This window comes from Dioscorea cayenensis, chromosome 19, assembly GCF_009730915.1.
Source record: "Dioscorea cayenensis subsp. rotundata cultivar TDr96_F1 chromosome 19, TDr96_F1_v2_PseudoChromosome.rev07_lg8_w22 25.fasta, whole genome shotgun sequence".
Classification (NCBI taxonomy): Eukaryota; Viridiplantae; Streptophyta; class Magnoliopsida; order Dioscoreales; family Dioscoreaceae; genus Dioscorea; species Dioscorea cayenensis.
Window position 1 is genome coordinate 7,582,844 of NC_052489.1, and position 12,768 is coordinate 7,595,611.

Consider the following 12,768-nt stretch of genomic DNA (forward strand, 5'->3'; position numbering starts at 1 on the left):
TGTTTTCCCTAGGACAATTGTTTCAAGTGCAAGACCAACCATTATGTTTCTTAACTGATGCTTAATGAATCGTGGAAATCCTAAACCACACAGTCCTAAACCTAAGGTCAACCGTGACTAACCCTACACTATGCCCCAGTGGAGAAATCGCTCAGTCTCGATGCCTCACACTATATAAGGTTGCTTAAAGCTTTAGGGACTCCAAGTGATAAACCCTATTCCCTAATATAGATCTAACCCTTTGGTCCAGGCGAAAGACCCCTAGTCACAATTAAGCCCAAGATACTAAGGATTACTTTAACGCTTCACTCTGTTGCTTGTGCAACTAAGCCCCAGTGGAGTTTGTCTCGTAGCACTTCACTCTATTGTGACCGCAAAGAACTCTTGGAATGTGGAGGTAGGATAAATCACACCGGAGGGGAAAGGGAACGTTCCGCTACCTCTCGACTCACCCTCTCAACCTTCTCCAATCTAGCATTGTCTAACCTTCATGGTGTGTCACTCATCCACAAAGATTACCAAGATGGATTCTCAACCCTAATGTCACTATAAGGGAAAATCAACTTAACAAGTATTTAAGATTGGAATTCGATTAAAACATCAATTAAAGAAAGCATAATAAAAGGTTAATGAAACAATATCATCCTAGGGTTTACAAGTCCAAGTACCCACTAGGGGTTTAGCTCTCCATAGAGCAAAATATAATCAATAATGAAATCGAAAGTAAAGATATGGAATCCATGAATAAAACCATCTTTGTGTCCGTATCGATGGTCTGTGGAGTAGCCGCGTCTTCTCCAAAGGTTCCCTCGTCAAGCCTAGGGCATACCTCGCCGAATCGATGCCGACAAAAGCTCTCCCAATAACTATCTTCCATAGGAACGCGGTGTTGAATGCTTTAGAACCACTCCAAAAGCCTTGCCAAAGCCTCCCCAAACCCTAGCTCCGAGCACCTCCAAAGATGGGGAAGAGATAGGAAAAGGGTTGGCAAAGGAGTGAAAAATGGTCCAAAATCGTGACTTAAATAGGACTAGAATCGGGCATCCAAATGGGTGTGTGGAATTTCCACACGCCTGTGTGAATCTACAAGAATCAATTTTTTAGTGGCCTGCGAACGATAACTACTACAGTAATTTGCTATAGTGATTTGCTACAACAACCTGCTACAGTACTCCACCAAAATACTCCTGAATCTACACTTTCATCGAGGCCACATGAACAGGCACACATCCATGTGGTAGATCGAGTTGCATCTTCAATAAAATCACATTTGACGACAATCTTGCTAGCATTGCATAAGTCAGAACATATGAGTGTGACTACCTTTGTGCCCCTCCAATTTGCATGTTCACTCAAGCACAACGAAGGTTGGCACACACTCATATGTCTTTGAGTACAACTTGTGTCTACTTTGGCTTCTTTCTTCCATACTTGTCTCCACAACCCTACATGCACAAAAGAACACGAATACACATGTATAAGCGATAAAATCTAGAAAAAGTAATACTCATTGTAAGAAAAGAATACTTCATATTACTAATACACAAGCACTTATCATCCACTACTAAGGTAAAAAGTGAACTAGAAAGGGTTTCCGAAGTATGAGTGAAACAACACTTAACACAACGAAGTACACTAACTCTAATGAATTCCTAGCAATAAGTCATAGATCATCCTAAGTTATGCATCATCACAATGAATACAAAGATAACCCTCCCCCACACTTGAATATTACATTGTCCTTAATGTACAACATGCAAGAATATAAACGAATAAAAGAAAACAATAGAATAAATTTAGAAGAGTTATTAGGGCTTCCCTGGATACGGAGAGTGATGATGCCCCTCTCAATGTGAATAACTCAAAATTCCAAAGATGACACACATCTTGTAAAACAAGAAGGATACACCATGAAGCTCAATATGAATAAAGGTAAAATAAAATAAAATACTGAAATGTAATACAGAAAGTAGTAAGATAAATAGTCTAGTAGGGGAATCCCCTTGCTAACTGTAACAAAACATAGTATAAGTCCAATAATAAAATAAAATACAAAGTCCAACAATTGAAAATAAAAACTAAAACAAATGATAAATTGTTGAATGCTGCTTAGTCAGACTCGGACTTGATGGCATCTTGGTCGTCAGAACTGGACTCCTCAGCAACATGATTTGTGGGCTTAGCTCTCACCTCAGCTTCTTCCTCGCTCCTAGAGTCACCTCCACTCTCGAGGTTAGAGGAATCATACCTCTCTTAGGAGTGTTGACCTCCCCATGACGTGGTGTGGGGTGGGAGGAGATGGTGGAGGAGATAACTAGATGCTAAGGTAAGCAGTGATCCTCATAATACTCCATCCTAGCCAATGTCAGTAAAGTGATGCACTCATCAGTGGTGTAGCATGGCTGGTGGAGGGTTGAGTCGGTGGTGTTGAGGGAAAGCGAGGAGATGGAGGAGATGACGGAGAAATTGGCTCAATAGTGGCAGCAATAGTAGGGGCAGGAGAAATATGATATGTAGTCCCATGGGCAGTCTTGATCAGTTGCACCACCCTCATAGCCTAGAGGGTGTCAAGGGTGATATGGATGCTGCCTCCCTCAACCCTCATACCAAGGGTCCCTGCGTGAAGTCCCATACCCTTGATGAGCCAGGAAATGTTGGGGCCAACAAATATGACACCTACACTAGGATCAGCTACCTAGTGATGCATAGCGATGGTGACTTCATATCCTAAGTGAAGATGAAACTTGTCGACCATTGACAAGGTCCCCTTGCTTATATCCCGCAAATGCACGGGTTTGTCGAAGTAATAATCCCGGATGAGTGGGTATCGTATCCACACGGAGTAGGGAATAAAAATACTTAATTGGCTTCTTAACTATGTGAAAAGTGAATAGCGATATATGTGACAATGATTCAATTCTCAAGAGTAAAAACAACAAGTAAGAGAGCACAAGTAAAGGAGAAGGTAAGGCAATTGATAAAGATGGGGTACCCGCATATTGCTCCGCCTAGGACAATCGTTTCAAGTGCAAGAACCCTCTATTATGCTTCCTAATTAATGCAATAGTGAGTCGTGAAAATCCTTAATTACATAATCCCAAATCTAAGGTCAACCATGCCTAACTCTATACATGTCCCGGAGGAGAGATTGGATAACCTCTCAACCTCGCACTCGCATAGAATTGCAATGAGCTCTAGGGATTCCAAGTGATAAATCTCTTCCTAATTATAGACCTAACCCTTTGGTCCAAGTGGAAGGTCCCTAACCACAATTAAGCCCTAGATACTAAGATCACTTCTACGCTTCACTCCATTGCACCCGCAACTAAGCCCCAGCGGAAGGTCATCCATTAGACCATTCACTCTATTGTGGCCGCAAAGAACTCGAGGAACGGAAGTAGAATCTAACACATCGGAGGGGAAAGGGGACGCTCCTGTACCTCTTGACTCATCCTCTCAACCCTCTCCAACCTAGGTTTATCTAACACTCGTGGTGTGTCACTCACTCATAAGGTTACCAACAAGAACTCTCAAACCTAGTGTCACTCTAGGGTAGTATTCAAACAATCAAGTATTCAAGGTTGGAACTCACAATAAACATCAATTAATTGAAAGCATAATAAAGAGATTCAATGAAACGAATACATCCTAGGGTTCACAAATACCCAAGTACCCACTAGGGGTTTAGCTCTCCATGGAGCTAATTACAATCAAAGAAATAGAACGTAAAAGCAATGAATCCATAGAAAACCCCCTCGATAGTCATGTCAATGGTCTTGTGGAGAGTCCTCTACTCGTCGCAAAGGGTCCTTTGTCCGGCCTAGGATACACTTCGCCGAATCGGTGCCGAAGAATGCTCTCCCAATAACCTTCTTCCAAATGACATGCGATGTCGGAGCTGTAGAACCTCTCCAAAACTTTAGCCAATACCTCTCAAAACCCTAGTCGAAGCCCTCCCTCAAGTTGGGGAAAAGATGGACAAAAGAATGCAGAAATCAGGGCTGAATCGGCTTTAAATAGGGATGGAATCGGGGATCCACACGCCCCTGTGGATTTTTCACACTAGCGTGTGGAAATTCCACATTCCCGTTTGGATTCTCTGTTCTGCAGCTTTCTCGGCCGGCTATGAACAGTGCTGCTACAGTGTCCGGCCTGAAATACTTCCCGAATCCATACTCTCATCGAGGTAATGCAAACGGGCACACGTTCACGTCGTGGATCGCTTTGCTTCTTCAGAGATGGAAAAGTTGGTGGAGATCTTGTTCTATATGCATAAGTCGGAATGCTTGAGTATGACTGCCCTTGTGCCCCTCCAAATGGTTGTGCTAACTCAAATACGAGGAGGTTGGCACACACTCTAGCATCTCATACCCGACCTATGTCTTCGCGTTTGAACCTTAGTAAGATTTCCTCCAAAATCGGTGCATTCTGATCCACATTGGCTTCTTTCCTTCATAATCGGCCTTACAACCCTACCTACATAAAAGTAACATAGAAACACACATATTAGTGTAAAAACCTGAGAAAGGTAATGCTTAACATAAGGAAAGAATGATTCGCATTCATATCGCACAAGCACTTATCAAACTCCCCACACTTAAACTTTTGCTTGTCCTCAAGCAAAAATTAAACATTTTGTGCAAATACGAAGGAAATATTGGAAGTTCTTAGCCTTAGGTTCACCAAAGTATGCAAAGAGAGCATTCTAAAAGTAAGGGAAATTTTAACACTAAACATAAAAAATCGAAGCTCTAGCTAAAAAGTTGAATAAAAAAGGACAATAAACCCGAAATCGTGAAAGTGTGTGGACTCACTCAAGTTAACCCAAAGTATACTCCTCAAAGCTCTAAGTACAAGGGACTTATTTATCTACAACAAGAAAGCAACACCAATTTCAAAGACGGTAGTAGCTTCACACATTCTCTAAAGTAGCCCTTTCCCAAGCGGCCGCTAAGGTGGCTTTCACACTTTCGAGGTGGTAGCTCTTTCTACCGGAGTGGTACCTTTCACTCATCCTATGAGATAGCTCTTTCTCTCATTAGGGCATAACTAGTATCCGACTTATGAGAGTAGCTTCATACTTCATAGGTGGTAGCTCTTTCCACCCAAAATGCAAAATAAACAAGAAAACTATTTTGTTCCTTCTTTTCATTTTCAATCATTTTTTTTTTGAAATTTAACACAAGAAACAACTATAACTAGTCCCTTTTACATTGAACATGAGTTTCCAAAAGAGTTTAAAGAGTGAGTAGTGCAACGAATGTAAATCGGGCAAAAATTCCTAGAAATTCAAATAAAACTAGAGCATGAAGACATTCAATGTTGAAAATTCTTCTAAACTCAAGAATGCAATCAATGCAACTAAGGTGAACCGCCATTGGCTATGTGAGCATGTATATCAATCAAGAACAATAGAAAAGATGTGTGCACTATGAAACTCACTCCCACACTTAAGTTGTACATTGTCCCCCAATGTACACATGCAAGCTCACTCATAATGTAGATCAATCAAGAATATATGTGGGAGAAGTAATCAAAACAATACTCCCCTATTTCCTAGTGTCGCGTTTGACGAAGCTAACTCCTTGGGAGTAGTGTTCCAACGGGTTGTGAAGCTCACACAGCCAAGTGCCAAAGCACTTTGGCCGTGCCCATGACAAAGTCTCAATTCCCAAGATAACAAGACCATCTACAAGCATACACGAGGGGGATCAGTGAAGCTCAATAAAAACAAAATAACTCGAGTATATAAAATATAGAATAAGGAATACAACTCGAGATGCAAAATGAAAATAAACTCAGAAGGAGAGTCCTTTCTGAGTGAACAAGTCCAAAATAAAGTGCATAAAAGTAAAGAAATGGAAATAAAATCAAATGTCAGTGTCGTGCTTTGGGTCCTCTGCAGGTGGTGGTGGTGAGGAAGTACATGAAAGATCCACCGGTGCTGGTATAGGTGATCGGGAAGATGCTGGAGGAGCTGAGGGTCTACATCTCAATAGCTGTCGTAGGAAATCGAAGTAGGACATAAGATCGGTATACTGGGCTGACTGTATCGCCCGCATCTCGATGATCTCAGACCGCAATATGCCCATGGTGCTCTCGAGCCTCTCAATACGATCATAGGCTCCTGAAAGGGTATCCGGCTGTCCTGGGGTCTCGGCTACCGCCGGGGCGGAATCTCCCGCTGCATGCCCTCCACCCTCGGTGCTCTCAGTGGTGGGTGTGGCCAAAATGTAAACTTCAGGTACATATCTGCGTACCACTCCCATCATCTTGAGTGTATCGAGTCCAACTGGAGAAGGAAGAACTATTTGATTAGCATGCCGTATAGCAGCTCCGAACCCCATCCCAGAATGAGTCTAGTAATGTAAGGACCAGCAAATAATACTCCTACTCTCCCACTCTGGCCATGGTATCGCATATAATTTGCCACAATGTGCCCCAGATGAATAGGCACGGACCTCACCATGGAGTATAAATAAAGTAGCCCTTGCCGTGACAAAAAAACTAGTGTTGTCGCAACGGCCATCCACAGACCTGCTAAGGACAGCAAACAAATACCTATAGCTCAGCCTAGACAAGCATGTGGCTTTGGACACACCTATTTCATATTGCCCCGGTCCACACAATACCTGATAGGCTTGCTGTGGGGTCAAGGTTCCCGGGTAATCTGTTGGTAGATGTCCATACTCCTCAGTTTCTATATATGCCGCGTCGTACAAACCCATGCGAATGGAAAACTCAGAAATGCTAATGGCAAATTGACAACCGAACACTCTAAACTGTATGTCATCCACAAACTCAAAAGACACCAGCACCTCCAAAGTCAGCGGTCAGAAAACTGGCTCTCGTATAGACAACAGCCTCTGCCACCCTCCTACAGCCATCAGCGAGTCCAGCTCCCTAACAAACTCATTACCCCACTGGACCCCGTTTAACAAACTAAGGTCCACGAAACGGGATTGGCCAAACCTAAGCCCTGATAGTCGTTCAAAACGAGCTTGATGCTCGAGATCCGGAAATGTAATATGTGCCAACTCGGGTGAAGGTTCCCTAGGGCGCTTGCCTTCTTGCTTCTTCGCGTGCGGTGCCATGCCTGCAAGCAATAGTCAAGAGATGATCAAAGATGCTCAGTCATAGAATACTGGAGAATTCCACACGGGCTTGTGGAAATTATCCACTCCCGTGTGGATCTGCAGGGTGTGAAAAACCGCACAATATCATTTCTATTTTCAAAAAATATAATGTAAAACCCTGTTAAAATGCTCTCTGAACATGTATAAACCCTTTTAAATAAAAATTTACCGCAACTCAAGTCATTTAATTTACTAAAACAAGAAATGGCAAATAAAAGAAGGATTAAAGATTCACCGAAAGAAAAGAAAAAGATAGGTATGAAAACCTTGAATTCGGTAAGAAAATTTGCTTGAAATCCCGTAACACAACGATCAACGGCCAGGAAATTAATCAGGAGCGGTTTTCGGGTGGTTGAAGATGAAGAGGAAGAGAAATTGCAAGGATTTTTAAAGAAAAATTCGCGTCTCTTGGAATTCTGCTCATTCCCACGGGCGTGCGGAATTACACATGCCCGTGAGTCTCCATAGGAAAACTGCACAGGGGCAGGTGCACGCCCCTGTGCGCTCTCAGGAAAAATGCCCTTTCGACTCTGAAAGCTCTCATGGGTATGTGGAAAATACCCACGCCCGTGCGCCCGACCCACAGGGGCAGCCGCACGCCCCTGTGGCTTCTCCAGACATCCAAGAAAATTCCTAAGTGTTCCGCACGCCCGTTTAATGTCACTAAGTTTGACGTACCTTGTCTTACCTCACGGGGGCTCATAGATGAATGTTGCCGTCTTACCCATGACTTGGAAGTATGATGAGCACAATCTCTTGAAGGTAGAGGGTGTGTTATCGGGCTTGGGGCCACCTAGCAATGGTTCATCTAACTTCTTCAGTTCACGTACGTCTTCAATAGCCTTGGAGCGTTTCCGGTGGCGTCTCCTAGCCCTCTTCATTTTCCGAAGCACCTTCTTCAAGATCCCCGTTGTAGATGGGACTTCTTCCATCGAACCAAGCATCATTACTTCTTCATAATCCTCCTTTTGGTCGAACATACCCTCGTACGGGTCCGGATTGAACATTTCTTGCATGTATTAATCAACAATCTCATCAGTAGTGTCTAGAAAATATAAAGTGTCATCAAAATAAAGAGAATACCGCATGGCTTCAGCAAGGCGGTATGTGAGCTTGTCATCTCCAACTCTCAAAGTTAGCTCTCTGCCGTTCATGTCAATCAACGCCTTGGAAGTCCATAAGAACGGCCTCCCAAGTATTAAGGGTACATCCACATCCTCATCGACATCTAGCACCACAAAGTCTATAGGAAATATATACTTGTCCACCTTGACATGTACATCTTCGATGATACCCCTCGGATGTCTCACCGTTCGGTCCGCCAATTGCAAAGTCATCCGAGTGGGTCTAGGCTCACCGAAGCCTAACTTTCAAAAGAAGGTGTATGGTATAACGTTGATGCTGGCCACTGAGTCTGCCAATGCCATTTCTTCACCCATATTGCCAATGCTACACGGAATGATGAAGCTTCCCGGGTATTTCTTCTTGCTCGGCATGTTCCTTTGCAACACCGCCGAGCATGAAGCATCTAGAACCACCGAAGCACTTTCCTCCAACTTCCTCTTGTTGGTCAACAAGTCTTTCAAGAACTTCGCATACTTAGGCATTTGGGCTAATGCCTCAACAAAAGGAATATTGATGTCGAGTTGCTTGAACAAACTCAGGAACTTCTTGTACTGTTCATCCCCTTGGTCATTCTTCAATTTAGAGGGATAAGGGATTCTTGGCTTGAAAGGTGGGTGTGTCACCTCCTTCTCTTTGCTTGTTCCCTCTTCTACCTCTATAACCTCGGGTGCGTGTTCTTTTGGCATCTCACTCAGAAGCTTACCTTCAACCTCATGACCACTTCTCAAAGTGATCGTCTTCACCTGCTCTCTAAGGTTGGTCTCTGTATTGCTTAGCAAGCTTCCATGTGGCCTGTCAGAGAGAGACTTCACAATTTGCCCCACTTGATTTTCAAGGTTATGTAAAGAGGCGGTGTGGTTGTGAAGTGTGGCCTCAATTGATTCAAACCTTGTATTTGCAGATTGCACAAATCTAGTCAAGGCCTTCTCCAAATCATTCATTCGGGTTTCCAAACCTGAAACTCTGTTTTCCACATGCGGGGCTTGTTGTTGTGGTTGGAAACCCGGTGGCCCCATGGCCTTTGGTTGACCCTGATTGCTCCATGAGAAATTGGGATAATTCTTCCAACCCGGATTGTAGGTATTGCTATATGGGTTTCCTTGAGGTCTCATGCCATTACCTACAAAATCAACGTTCTCCACTAAAGATACATCACCAATAGAGATCGGGCAATCGGAGGGAGCATGTCCTCCACCACACCCGTTGCAATTCGTCACGGCCACTACTCTATTTGAAGTTAGAAGATCTAACTTCTTACTAAAATTTTCCACTTGAGCCGCCAATGAAGTTATTGCATCTATCTCATGGAGACCGGCCACCTTTTTCTTCTCCCTAGCATTCCATTGGTAGTTGTTTAACCCAATTTCTTCAATTACCTGAAGGGCCTCATTGGGGGTTTTGCTACCTAAGGTACCTCCTGCTGCCGCATCCAAGAGTTCCCCTGTACTCGGGTTCAAACCGTTACAAAAGGTCTGAACAATCATCCACTTTGGAAATCCGTGTTGCGGGCACTTTCTCAGGAGCTCCTGGAACCTTTCCCATGTCTCAAATAGAGACTCCAATTCCAACTGAACAAAGGATGAGATCTCATTCGTAAGCTTCACGGATTTTCTGGGAGGGAAATAACGGGCAAGAAAAGCTTCTACCATCTCCTTCCATGTGGTAATTGATGCTCTAAGTAATGAGTGTAGCCACTGCTTCGCTCTCCCCTTTAAGGAAAATGGGAAGGCTCGCAACTTGATGGCATCATCCGTCACCCCGTTTATCTTCAGCATATCACACACCTCAAGAAAACTATCTATATGACTGTTTGGATCCTCATCAGCCAAACCATTGAATTGTGCGGATTGCTGTAACATGTGGATGAATGCCGGCTTCAGCTCAAAGTTTTGAGCTATAATAGGGGGACGCACAATACTCGATTGTGTCCCCAAACTGAAGGTCTGGCATAATCGGATAATGTTCACTGTTGCTCATTCTGTTCTGCCATGTTTTCAGATTCTTCCACTTCCAAATCAGCTAGATTAGACTGTTCTTGCACAGGCTCTTTCCCTTTTTTCTAAGTGTACGTTCAAGCTCGGGATCTCCTTCAATCAATATTGAGGTGTTCCCTCGGGTCATAACCTGGAGCTGCACCCAAAAAGAAAGAAAAAGAAATCAGAACGATAATAGAATAAGAAAATATGAAATAGAATGTATGGTAAAATAGCTAAGAAAAGAAAGTGCAAAGTATCTCTAAACGCCTACTCCCCAGCAACGGCGCCAAAAAATTGACAAGGTCCCCTTGCTTATATCCCGCAAGTACACGGGTTTGTCGAAGTAATAATCCCGGATGAGTGGGTATCGTATCCACATGGAGTAGGGAATAAAAATACTTAATTCGCTTCTTAACTATGTGAAAAGTGAATAGTGATATATGTGACAATGATTCAATTCTCAAAAGTAAAAACAACAAGTAAGAGAGCACAAGTAAAGGAGAAGGTAATGCAATCGATAAAGATGGGGTACCCGCATATTGCTCCGCCTAGGACAATCGTTTCAAGTGCAAGAACCCTCTATTATGCTTCCTAATTAATGCAATAGTGAGTCGTGAAAATCCTTAATTACATAATCCCAAATCTAAGGTCAACCATGCCTAACTCTATACATGTCCCGGAGGAGAGATTGGATAACCTCTCAACCTCGCACTCGCATAGAATTGCAATGAGCTCTAGGGATTCCAAGTGATAAATCTCTTCCTAATTATAGACCTAACCCTTTGGTCCAAGTGGAAGGTCCCTAACCACAATTAAGCCCTAGATACTAAGATCACTTCTACGCTTCACTCCATTGCACCCGCAACTAAGCCCCAGCGGAAGGTCATCCATTAGACCATTCACTCTATTGTGGCCGCAAAGAACTCGAGGAACGGAAGTAGAATCTAACACATCGGAAGGGAAAGGGGACGCTCCTGTACCTCTTGACTCATCCTCTCAACCCTCTCCAACCTAGTTTTATCTAACACTCGTGGTGTGTCACTCACTCATAAGGTTACCAACAAGAACTCTCAAACCTAGTGTCACTCTAGGGTAGTATTCAAACAATCAAGTATTCAAGGTTGGAACTCACAATAAACATCAATTAATTGAAAGCATAATAAAGAGATTCAATGAAACGAATACATCCTAGGGTTCACAAATACCCAAGTACCCACTAGGGGTTTAGCTCTCCATGGAGCTAATTACAATCAAAGAAATAGAATGTAAAAGCAATGAATCCATAGAAAACCCCCTCGATAGTCATGTCAATGGTCTTGTGGAGAGTCCTCTACTCGTCGCAAAGGGTCCTTTGTCCGGCCTAGGATACACTTCGCCGAATCGGTGCCGAAGAATGCTCTCCCAATAACCTTCTTCCAAATGATGTGCGATGTCGGAGCCGTAGAACCTCTCCAAAACCCTAGCCAATACCTCTCAAAACCCTAGCCAAAGCCCTCCCTCAAGTTGGGGAAAAGACGGAGAAAAGAATGCTGAAAACGGGGCTGAATCGGCTTTAAATAGGGCTGGAATCGGGGATACACACGCCCCTGTGGATTTTTCACACGGGCGTGTGGAAATTCCACATGCCCATGTGGATTCTCTGTTCTATAGCTTTCTCGGCCGGCTGTGAAAAGTGCTACTACAGTACTTTACTACAGTGTTGCTGCAGTGTTCTGCTACAGCATCAGTCCTGAAATACTTCCCGAATCCATACTCTCATCGAGGTAACGCAAACGGGCACACGTTCACGTCGTAGATCGCTTTGCTTCTTCAATGATGGAAAAGTTGGTGGAGATCTTATTCTATATGCATAAGTCGGAATGCTTGAGTATGACTGCCCTTGTGCCCCTCCAAATGGTTGTGCTAACTCAAATACGAGGAAGTTGGCACACATTCTAGCATCTCACACCTGACCTATGTTTTCTCGTTTGAACCTTAGCAAGATTTCCTCCAAAATCGGTGTATTCTGATCCACATTGGCTTCTTTCCTTCATAATCGGCCTCACAACCCTACCTGCTTAAAAGTAACATAAAAACACACATATTAGTGTAAAAACCCGAGAAAGGTAATGCTTAACATAAGGAAAGAATGCTTCGCATTCATATCGCACAAACACTTATCAACCATACTAAGAAAGTACTCCAAATCTCTATGACTTACCATTACAGGGCTGTCTTTTCTCCTTGTTAATGTGTGTCTCAGAAGATGATGAATATACTTGAGGACAAGAGAATGAAGGTTGGTGGTCCTCACATAATGGGGGTCATATCTGCTAGTGGTTCACAATTGATGCCAGCAGAATTCCAGAGTCTCTTCAGGTGGTCGCTCAATCAGAAGGGCCTCATAGTCTGGTGTCTTAGTAAATGCCTTATCATACAGTCCCAAGTGCACTAAAAACTTTTTCAAGGTCATCTTATACATGGTGTTGAATACCTGGAATTGAATGGTGCCTGCCCTGTTCAAATTGGTTATCTCCCGCTTTAACTCGAAA

General features: G+C 43.3%; 1 non-coding gene across 1 annotated transcript; it reads left to right on the forward strand.

Annotated features, from left to right (window-relative positions):
- The first annotated feature begins 9,755 nt into the window (after positions 1-9,755).
- LOC120250807 lies at positions 9,756-9,862 on the forward strand. Its single transcript, XR_005533143.1, has one exon. It is a non-coding gene; the product is annotated as a small nucleolar RNA R71 (small nucleolar RNA).
- Positions 9,863-12,768: the final 2,906 nt, after the last annotated feature.